The following is a 12,226-nucleotide window of genomic DNA, read 5'->3' on the forward strand; positions in this document are numbered from 1 at the left end:
GATTGATAAATGAGGCAAACGTGTTCCTTGGTTCATGAGCTAATGCACTAAATAATGTTAAATGACTTTAATCTAAAGCAATTTCTCATTTGTTAACTAGTTAACGCATTAGCTCACAAAAACTAACTCTGCACAAATTGCTATTGTTCCTTGCATATTCATGTTAGTTCAAAGTACATTAACTAATGCTAAAAGATAAATTTGTATTTAAAAAAATGTATTTATAAATGTTGAAATAATCTTGAACTAACAATGAACAACACTTCTACATCATTTACTAATCTTATGTCATGTTAACTAATGCAGTAAACTAATGTTAATAAATGGATCCTTTGAAGTGTTACCTAATCTAACTGTAAAATGTGAACAAAAGGGTTTTGCACAAAAACTCAAATTGATCCAGAGCAGTTCTGGAGTTGACAGCTTACTGGAGAGGAAGATTATTTGTGAATAATGAAGTAAATTTGGGTTTGTTCCTCACACATTTAGTGTATTTACACAGATATGGAATATAGTACTTTTACTGGAAAATAGTTGTGTAAAGACTCAAAAATACATTCTTTTTGAGTTCTTCTGAAAAAATAACAGGGAATGGGTTTGGAACAACATGAAGGTGAGTACATCATGGCAGAATTTTCTTTTTCCTTGAGGCTAGTTTAGAATCCAAACAAAAATCCAGTAATAATGATGTCAGATTCTATGTTCTCCCAATGGCTCAGAGCATTTTATGGGCTACATGAAATGCTACGTGTGCATTTTGTAGGTGGGGGCACTTTGTATGACAGGAAGGAAAACAGTGTTTTTAGGCAAGACCCATATGGTCAGCAAGCTTTTCTTGCAGAGGGATGACTGTGACTTGGCTTCATGGAGCTGAATTGTGCAAGGTCAGCCGGTAGCATGGGAGTAGGCTGCTGCCCTGCTCTCTCACTGCGGAGGTTCTTAATCAGCCTCTCCCCTCAGTGTGTCTACATCCACCTCCACTAGTCCTGCCCTGCCCGCCAGCACCAGAGTTACAGTCACCTCACACCACTGAACACAGTCGCTGAATTAGATATAAGGGTTAAAGATCAGTGATGCAGTGTTTCACCTACACTGCATTTACTGCCATGGCAATGAAGAAATACAAAATATAAAATGAAACGTAAAAAAACATGAATGAATGAATGAAGTCTCTTATGCTCACTAAGGTATATACAGTAAAAATACAGTAAACACAGTAATTGTCACGGTTCATTGCAGAAAGAGAGTAGTTTAAGCAGGATCTATTTGCAGCAGCTACGTTTATTCACAACAAACACGCAGGAGCATAGGAGAACAGGAGCAACATAGGAGAACACAACCAACTATACAATGACGAGAATGGACCAAGAATGACTAAGGCCCCGTTTACACGTGCGTTTTTGATTTAAAACAGTGTTTTAAAATTAAAACGATCCTCGTCTACACTGGCGTTTCCATAGTGTTTCAGAAACAATCTCCATCTACAGTACACGGCCGAAAATGCATGTCACATGACCGTTCATGCACACTGGGCATGCGCGTACAAGTGTAAACAGTTGCCTCTTGCGCAATAGGTAGCTGCATTATTAAAAAAATGCAGAGTTTAACTGCACAATGGCTGCTTAAAGTTACAATAAAGCCAGCAAAATTGCAGTTCAGTCTCCATGTTATTGTTTACACGGTCATCAAGGATACACAGAGCGAACGTGGGCAGCCACGCCATTGTTTCAAAAGTCTCCGTTGTGGTCTGTTTATACTGAAACACAACCCCGGTGTTTTCAAACTAAAACATGGTCTGCAGCTTTTTCGAAAGTCTCCGTTTTCGAGGTTAGAAAACGCCGGCGTAGTGTAAACGACAGCCGTAATCATAGCAAAACTTATGCATTTTTAAAAATGAAAATGCACTAGTGTAAACGGAGCCTAAAACTAAAGACTATAACTACACAGAAACCAAATAGCTGAACAAGGAGTAGGTGAATCAAATCAATTAACAATGAGTCGCTATGACAACAAATGAAAACATGCTAAGGAACCACGGAAACACAGGAAACAAAGATTTTTTACACGACACCATTTTCAACTAAAAATGGAAAACTTTTTACGCATTTTCTCTGTTCATTTACACAACAACAGCATTTTGGGGGCCTGAAAATGCAAACTTTTGAAAACAGCTTTCAAAAAGTGCAAGTTTTTGAAAATGATACTGTTGTCGTTTCCGTATAAAACTACGAAAACACAAATTTGTGAAAACAGTGACGTTATTCACATGCGTATTACGTGTTCAGTCTATAGGCACGTAGTGTTTCTTTACAAAGTGACATCGCCAACTACTGGCCTGGCAGCATAATACAGCGTTTTTAGTCGTTTTCTCGGATCCGTATCAACGAGGATCGTTTTGACAATGTTGTCGTCAGTACGCAAAAAACGCAAAGGAAAAGCGTTTCCCTTTTTAGTACAGCAATGTTGTGTAAACGTACCCTTAGTCCATGAAAACTAAACATTACAGTAATATTAGGAAATATCATTACAATTTAGTATTTTCTAATTTAATATATTTTAAAATGTAATTTATTCCTGTTTATATTATATATATATATATATATATATATATATATATATACCCACTCACACATATCACAAGATGTTAAGGAGTGTTGGCAAATGATACTAATATTCTATTCTTTTATCTCTTCTATATGGACCTTTTCTCAGTTTATTTACAGTTTATTTGTAAGAATATTAACTCAAAGCTAAACTGCCATGCTTTTATTCATTCTGAATACTCTTTGTTTCAAATATGTTCCTTTAATACCCTAGGCTATGCTATGACTTGCATTTTAAGATATGGTCTGGCAACAGTTCATTAGAACTGGCTCTTTCCAACGGTCTTTAATTATGAATAAAGTTATGTAGCTTATATAACAAATACAATTGTCCTGCGTTTGTGTTGATATGAATCTTAATTAGTTTTTGAATGTTTCTAGGACAATTGGTTTGCCAATTATTTCTATTATTATTTCTATAACGAGATTGTGGGTCCTTTAAATGTTTCCAAAAACTGACACTAAAACAATAATAATAACAACAATAATCAAAGCATGTTCATGTTTCTATACAGTATGTATCATTAAATATCACAGAAAATCTGATGGAAAAAAACACTTCTTTAAATGTCAGGCATTAATTTAAGAGTTATTCAATACTTATGGGACTCTTTGAGCATTATGGAAAATCCATAATGTAAAGCCTGCTTTTAAAAGGCCACAATTCTAATGCAGTCGGTGTGTTTAACTCTCCAAACATTGTGGGAATGATATCTGTAATGCTGCACAGCACTCTAGTGGTCACTTGGGGAACATATGCATTTGTGTGTGTGTGCGCGTGTGTGTGTGCCTTTGTTGGTACACTTATTTCATGAATGAGCCCCTGACATAAGGCTCCAGATGGTAGAAGAGCAATTTTCATTACATGTATTGTTGACTTCCACTCACATCAAGAATCTAGCCTTACAGATCAACATGAATCAGACGCTAAGCGACTGAGACGGCGATGCCGTGGATGAACTGGTGCATTCAACCTCTCTCAAAGAGTGCTGATGATGTATTTCATGTGACGTAGATGCCCATGAATATGCATAGGGCTATTTACGACAACACTGAAAGGAGGAGGAAGGAAGTAACTCTGATAACTGTTCGAAATTTAAAGTCAACATGAAATCAAAATCAACTCTATTTACTTTTTTAATGCACATTCCTGGTCTTTTTGTGAATGATTCTGTGCATGTTATTCCAAAGAAAAAAAATCATCATCATTTGTCTTCATAATCAAAATCAAGCAGCCTCTGAAAAAACATTCCTTTTCGGGCTGACGTCACTAAGGCCCCGTTAACACTAGTGCGTTTTCGTTTTAAAATGCATAAGTTTTGCTACGGTTACACCTGTCGTTTACACTACGCCGGCGTTTTCGAACCTCGAAAACGGAGACTTTCGAAAACGCTGCAGACCCCATTTTAGTTTGAAAAAGCCGTTTCAGTATAAATGGACCAACACGGAGACTTTTGAAACAATGCCGTGGCTGCCCCCATTCGCTCTGCGTATCCTTGACGACCATGTAAACAATAACATGGAGACTAAACTGCAATCTTTGTTGTCATTTTTAGCAGTCATTGTGCAGTTAAACTCTGCATATTTCTAACACTGCAGCTGCCTACACATGCAAGAGGCAACTGTTTACATTGTACGCACATGCCCAGTGTGCATGAACAGTCATGCGACATGCGTTTTCGGCCGTATAGTGTAGATGGAGATCGTTTCTGAAATGCTGTGGAAACGCCAGCGTAGACGAGGATTGTTTTCATTGTAAAATGCTGTTTTAAAACAAAAATGCACTAGTGTAAATGGGGCCTAACACCATGTCTACACCAGACGCGAGCGGCACGACACGACGCGTCAAAAGACAATAGAACTCTTTATAATCAGTGATAATGTCTACACTGGATGCGGCGCAGCGCGACGCGACAAATTCCCGACAGTAAATGGATTCCACGTTCTTTTTCTGACGTAGTCCAAGTGCTTTGCAACGGTAGGCTTGTCGCGTTCAGACAGCCGTTAGCTGTTGCGGAGGGGCCCAATGCGACGTTATAAAAGCCACATCTGGTGTAGAAAAGATGTAATAGGGATGGGAATTGCAGAGAATTTAAGAATTATGGTTCCCATTTTGATTCTACAAATGATTCTAATTATTCTGGTTCCTTAGCAATTCCATTAACAATTAGCTTAGTACACTTAAAAAAAATATTTTGAAGTACATTTTCAAGAAAATACTATTTCAATCTTTCTACTTCAAAATTTCACATTTAATTCAATGTGTTGACGTTTCTTTGTAATTATTTGTAAAATTTAGTAGCAATGTCTGAGTGAAAATTGTTTCAAAGCCATTCATTGTGCTTTAGAGGAAGAAAATATCATGTGCCTGTCTGAGAGGAAATAACTCTCCAGACCAGCAGGTGGCAGTATTCTGTATTTGTCATTTCGAAAGGGAAACTGGAAGAGCTAGGAGTGACTTTTGTCACTTCCGTTTTTTGTCTCACATGCTGGTTCAAGCTGAACAGCCAATCAGAATGATCTCTCTTACCAACAAGTTCAATCGCAAATTCAACATACTCAATCGGCCGAAAGCCGCCAATAGTGTTCCGACTTTTGCCAACAGAGCAGAAGACACCACAAAAAATTTACTGTGTATTTTATGGCATTCTATCCACACTGGCGAAAGAAATTAAGATGTTATCACCGATTAAGAATAACACAGACAATCGTTTAGTTACAGTATTTAGTTTACACCGTTTACACTAGAGCGTTTTCATTTTAAAATGAAAACGATCCTCGTCTACACTGGCGTTTCCACAGCATTTCAGAAACGATCTCTGTCTACACTACACAAACGAAAACACGTCACATGACTGTTCATGCACACTGGGCATGCGCACACAAGTGTAAACAGTTGCCTCTTGCACATGTAGGTAGCTGTATTATTAAAAAATGCAGAGTTTAACTGCACAACGGCTGCTAAAAATTACAACAAAGCCAGCAAAGATTGCAGTTCAGTCTCCATGTTATTGTTTACACGGTCGTCAAGGATACGCAGAGCAAATGTGTGCAGCCACGCCATCATTTTCAAAAGTCTCCGTTTTGGTCCATTTATACTGAAACACAACCCCAGCATTTTCAAACTAAAACGGGGTCTGCAGCGTTTTCGAAAGTCTCTGTTTTCGAGGTTCGAAAACGCCCGCGTAGTGTAAACGACAGGCGTAACTGTAGCAAAACGTATGCGTTTTAAAACGAAAACGCACTAGTGTAAATGGGGCCTTATTAAAAACAAAGCAGTTCAGAATAGGATTCTCAACCACTAGTCCAAACCCTTTTACGATCCACTAAATTCCAGAATGATACAATCCTCATCCAACTCTATATTTTTTCCTTATTGTATATCCAGTTTATCAAAAAAAAAAAAAAAAAAATAAATAAATCACAAAACTAAAATTGATTGCGAATGTGTCGGCTTTTCCCTCAGTCTATATATTCCCCATCCCGCTACTGTTCTATGCGTGTGTCTGTGGGTGTGTAGGACAGACACAGATGACTGTTGCCAGGGGTGGGTTGTCATATCAATGGAGCAGAAAGTATTCTGTGAGGTAACCGACCCATGGCAGCTCTCATTAACCCCTGGTGAGTGCACTCTTTCAGGGATATGTGGGTCTGCGCTGCGCCCCAAGCCCTAACTCAGACCCTTTGAATCTGACAGCACGCATTCTGACAGGAAGCTGCACTCCACACGTAAGAAAGACATATCAAGACATCCAGAACATACGTCAAGATGCACCTTCTTCATCTACATCAGTTTTCATTGATAAAATTAAAGGGATAGTTGACTCAAAAATAAAAATTCTGTCATTATTTACTCAGCCACAAGTTATAACCAGCAACAACATGAAATTTTCATTTTCGGCTGAACTATTCATTTAAATTCTATAACTGTAGAACGTACAGACAACATTTGCTGCTTAATGTTTCCCATGGTCTCGTTTCTGTCAAATCAATGTGAATAATTACAACATGAATGAGACAAAAACCTTAATTATCACGTTTTAAGTCACGTCTCCCAACCTGAAAAATGGATGTCCATCATGTCTGTATAATCCTGTTCTCATTAGAAACCAGAACTAAAATGAAAGGAAGTCTGAACAAAAGAGTGTAGGTAGGTGGCAAAATGTGGGACTTACACGGAGGATAAAGTGTACCTCTAATTAAATCCCACCAGCCAATCAGACTTATCTTCCTGCTGTGGGAACAGAAAGAACCCAAACGACATGCATATTTCCAGCAGAACATTAAAGAGATATTAAAATGATAGTCCTCTTCTGTGGGAGGTGTTCATGAACAATGAATGTGCTTGTTCCTTCCTTTTATCAACCATGATAGGCATTTCGCTTGCACTTTCCTCATTTCTTCCTCTGCCTCCAGAGCTCACAAAACCCATAAAGCTTCTGATTGGCGGCTCTTTATAGCACTTTGAAGAGCAAATCACTTCACAGCATGTTTATAACATGCATGCCCATTTTACCTAATGCTAACAGCTGAGACTGATTACTTAATGGTGCTTTAGAGGAAAAATGCCACATTTGAGATTTGTTTTGGCAAATGAGTTTCACTTTACATGATGGCAAAAGATCATGGAACCATCATCGCTCAAGACCTTTTGTGTTATGACAGAACAATTGATGATATGGTTGTTATATCCATTAGGTACAAAATCATGCTGAGAAAGTGTCTACGGTGGTAAAGAATTTCATTACAAAATCTGTGTTTTTTGATTGCTTAGTGCAGGGGTTTCCAAACTTTGTTGGCTGAACCACTTAGCAGTGTTGGGGAAAATTACTTTTAAAAGTAATGCATTACAGTATTGCGTTATTCCCTAAAAAAGTAACTAATTGTGTTACTTAGTTACTTTTTATGGAAAGTAATGCGTTACGTTACTTTTGCATTTACTCATCTGTGCTGGGCTTGTTTGTTTGTTTTTTTAATAACAAATGAACTTGGGAAAACAAAGTAACTTGAGTTACTTATTTGAAAAAGTAACTCAGATATTTACTTGTAAATTTAAAAGAAATGCGTTACTTTACTAGTTACTTGAAAAAAATAATCTGATTACATAACTCACGTTATTTGTAATGCGTTACCCCCAACGCTGCCCCTTAGGCATAAAATATTTACTTGAAGTACCCCCTGAGATTTTAAGGTAATATTTTAATCATTTAATGACACATGTTCATGGTTCTCCTCTGATGTTGGTTGCATGTAAACAGATGAAATGTTTAATCTTATTTTAGTGTTTTATTTTGACTTTGTGGTTGGACTTTAAAGTGGATTCAAACCTCATTTTAGTTGTGATAGTGTCTCAGTCCAAATTATATTTACACTGTTGTTTTAGGAATTGTATAATATTGATAATCATGATAATAATAATAATATTAACTTTATAATTAAATGTTTTAACTCATTAAAAACATTTTTAATTGAAAACAGAAATACAGTGCCACTTGAAAGTTTGTGAACCCCTTGCAGAATCTGTGAAAATGTGAAAAATTTTAACAAAATAAAAGAGATTATACAAAATGCATGTTATTTTTTATTTAGTACTGTCCTGAGTAAGATATTTTACATAAAAGATGTTTACATATAATTCACAAGACAAAAAAATAGCTGAATTTATTAAAATGACCCCATTCATAAGTATGTGAACCATTGATTCCTAATACTGTGTGTGGTTACCTGGATGATCTACGACTGTTTTTTTGTTTTGTGATGGTTGTTCATGAGTCCCTTGTTTGTCCTGAGCAGTTAAACTGAGCTCTGTTCTTTAGAAAAATCCTCCAGGTCCTGCAGATTCTTCAGATGTCCAGCATCTTTTGCATATTTGAACCCTTTCCAGCAGTGACTATTATTTTGAGATCCATTTTTTCACACTGAGGACAACTGTGGGACTCAAACACAACTATTAAAAAAGGTTCAAACATTCACTGATGCTCCAGAAGGAAACACGATGCATTAAGAGTCTGGGGATGAAAACTTTTGAACAGGATGAAGATGTCCAAATTTTTCTTATTTTGTTTAAATATCAATTTTCTTAATTTAGTACTGCCCTTTGGAAGCAACAGAAGATACCTACATGTTTCCCACAAATTAAGTACAATTTACCTTGATCTTCAAATTCCAAAAGTTTTCACCCCCCGACTCTTAATGCATCATGTTTTTTTCTGGAGCATCAGTGAATGTTTGAACCTTTTTTAATAGTTGTGTTTGAGTCCTTCAGTTGTCCTCAGTGTGAAAAGATGGATCTCAAAATCATACAGTCACTGGAAAATCATACAGTGCTGGAAAACTGAAGAATCTGCAGGACCTGGAGGATTTTTCTGAAGAACAGAGCTCAGTTTAACTTTTCAGAACAAACAAGGGACTCATGAACAACCATCACAAAACAAAAAAACAGTCGTAGATCATCCAGCTAACCACACACAGTATTAAGAATCAATGGTTCACATACTTATGAATGGGGTCATTTTAATAAATTCAGCTATTTTTTTGTCTTGTGAATTATATGTAAACATCTTTTATGTAAAATATCTTACTCAGGACAGTACTAAATAAAAAATAACATGCATTTTGTATAATCTCTCTTATTTTGTTAAAATTTTTCACATTTTCACAGATTCTGCAAGGGGTTCACAAATTTCCAAGTGGCACTGTACATTCCTGTTGTAAATTACAATTGTACTGTAAAAAAAATTGTATTTGATTACAATAATAATTTATTTTAAATTACAATACTAACATTGTCTTTAATTCTTCATCATTAAATATTCAAACCATCAAGCTTTTATTTAGGCAGATTACTGGTGAAATGCTGTAAACATAGAAGTTTATGTGATGTTGTAAATTATGCGAATATATAAATAAAGTAAACCCTAGCGCACGTTGCATTCCCAAATGCATTTTAAACTTGCAGCATGCAGAGATGGAGTTCAGAGCATTTGCTGTGAACCGAGATTCTGAAAACAATGTGATCATAACACAGTGCCACGCTACACTCTGAAACATGCTGCACATCAGACTATACTTTTTTATTATTATTAAATCGCAAAACCGAAAATAGAATGAAAAACTAACCTGACCTACAGTCCTGACAGGCTGACACTGCATTGTAGATTTAAATCTAAAACAAGCAACTATGTTGGTGTGAATTAGTGACATTTTAGATGACATTTCACAGAACTAATACTCCATTCACCTGCTCTATCCAGATGGTCTGCAAGAGAGAATGAGAGAGAAAGAGAGAGCGAGCGAGCACCTTGGCACTTCTAGTCAACCTTGTGACGAAAGTGCAAAGATGGCAACTTCTTTCAGGCAGATGTAAAGCTCAAAGGCTTCAGGATAAGTCTGCCAGAGTAGCTACAGTCTGGAACACAAAGAGCAGCCTCAGTGAACATGGCACACACTGTCAAATGGACTAGACTCAGCAAAAGTATGACACATCCACACTAGATCCACTGACAGGGGCGAGGCAGCCAGAGGATAAAGTTATCCAGACAAACCACATGCAATCAGGCTGTTCCAGGTGGATAAAGAGGATAATTCAGAACATTTTGAAATAGATTTATTCGTCTGTTTGTTTGTCTATTCAAATTCACTGGGCAAAGTTTCTTAATCAAAATATTTAGACTTGCAACAAGCATGACTCCTTTGCATATTGTTTTACTGTATACAGTTACACCAACTCAGACACATTCATAAATTACTCTTATTAATTCCACAATAATGGGACATTGATAAATAGGCAAAATGTGCAGTGCTGCAACTTTTACGAAGCGCCTAAGCAACATATGAAATGTAGCCATTACACAAACTAAATAAAAAATTACTCTAAATCTAATTTTAAAACTAAAACAAGTTACTAAAGGAAATGTTGTCCCATTTCTTAAGAATTAGTGATTTGTAAAAATGTGATTAATGATTACTCCATCAAAATTATTTGTAAAGTAGCCTAAATATGTCACTGGCTTTTCAAAAGCTAATACAAATTCTTTCTTTTAATTTAAGCTAGGCCTATATATATATATATATATATATATATATATATATAAGGTTTGTGGTCGATTTTTTTTAAATGTTTAAAAGTCTTCTATATGCTCACCATATTAAAATGTTTTCTATTTTAATACATTTTAATGGGTACATAACACACTTTCGGCCAATCTCATGTTAATCTTGAGTACCTATAGAGTAGTATTGCATCCTTCATATCTCCGAAGAGTCTTTAGTTTTATCAGATTTATAAAAGACAGGTACGCTGTACCGAGTCTTTCCGAAAACAGCTGAGCTCCTGGAGGCGTGCCGTGGGCAAAGCTAAAGAGTCACGAGCGCGCACAGCTTTTGCGTAGCGAAGCTTTGGTCAGCTAAACATGTATTTAAACACACACAATACACCATCGCATTATCCCTGGATAACGTTTGATTCATTCATATGTTTGTCTTGTTTACATTATATGCACTTGCGCGCCTATTGCCAACAAAACAGACATTAGATGCAGTTACTTGCCACCTGCGGTTCCGACTCATGACCAGGATCTTTTATCGCTGGGACCGCTCCATCTTTCAGTTTCTGCAAATCCAGCGTGGAACTGGGCCTTGTTTATAAAACCATAAGCACTGATCCTGAGGGCTTGAGCCGCCACGGAAAACACAAGATATTCTCCATTTTTTTAACCAATAAAAAAAGTGATTGCAACTTTCAGACACGACTTTATCCTTATTTTGATAGTTAATTTAAGGCGGTTTCTTTGGTTATTTTAATGACAAATGTCGAGAGCGCATAATGTAATGCGTGAGCACAAATCTCTCAGCTCCACTTAACGCTGGGTTCTTTGGGAAGCAAGGTTATCTTTCCTTCACAACCAAAAACACATTTCTTTGGTGACATTGTTGATTTCGTGGTCTAAAAACAAAGTGACAAATCCGAGCAAGTCCTGTGCAGGGTTGCCGACAACTTTCGTAACCCGAACGAAACACGTTGATGGGCGTGCTCTTGCTCTCGCTCTGGTTGATGTGTGCGCGTGCTCTTCCTGGAGAAGTGTCAATAGGCTACATGGAATTCCGCCCTTTATTATGTAATACAGGGCCATACTCGAGAAAAAAAAAAAAAACTTTCTGAAACTTACTCTGAAGCAGGGCCGTAACCACCATAGACATTGAGGGGGACAAGTCCCCCCCAATAATTAGAAATGGTCAAATCGTCCCCCCCAATATTTTAAATTCTTGCACTGCTCTGCTGCACTTCATTACAGCACTCTGCATGTTGTTAGGATGACAAAGTTTTAAAAGTTACATTTTTAGTCTGGTCTGCCTCAGCGGTCTAAGAACGCTCGTCAATGTCAAAATGATTGAGATGGCAGTCAAATTAAAAAGTAGGCGGGGTTTACGTTCTCTCTTTGCTCGTGCACACAGTCTTCACAGCACAGACGGGCGCTTCAATCGATCGCTTAACGCCGTTGCGGAGGTTCTATTTTTCCAGTAAAATCACAAAACAAATGCACACAAACGTGTCCCTGCTCTTGATATACAACCATTGATGGACATCTTTGATTTTAATAAGGAAAAAAAAAAAAAAAAAACTA

The 12,226-nt window shown here is 37.0% G+C and overlaps 1 long non-coding RNA gene across 1 annotated transcript in view; it reads right to left on the bottom strand.

Annotated features, from left to right (window-relative positions):
• LOC127509684 (uncharacterized) overlaps positions 1 to 12,226 on the bottom strand; it is a 71,997-nt gene that overhangs the window by 57,300 nt on the left and 2,471 nt on the right. The window lies entirely within an intron of this gene.

This window comes from Ctenopharyngodon idella, chromosome 3, assembly GCF_019924925.1.
Source record: "Ctenopharyngodon idella isolate HZGC_01 chromosome 3, HZGC01, whole genome shotgun sequence".
NCBI classification, from domain to species: domain Eukaryota; kingdom Metazoa; phylum Chordata; class Actinopteri; order Cypriniformes; family Xenocyprididae; genus Ctenopharyngodon; species Ctenopharyngodon idella.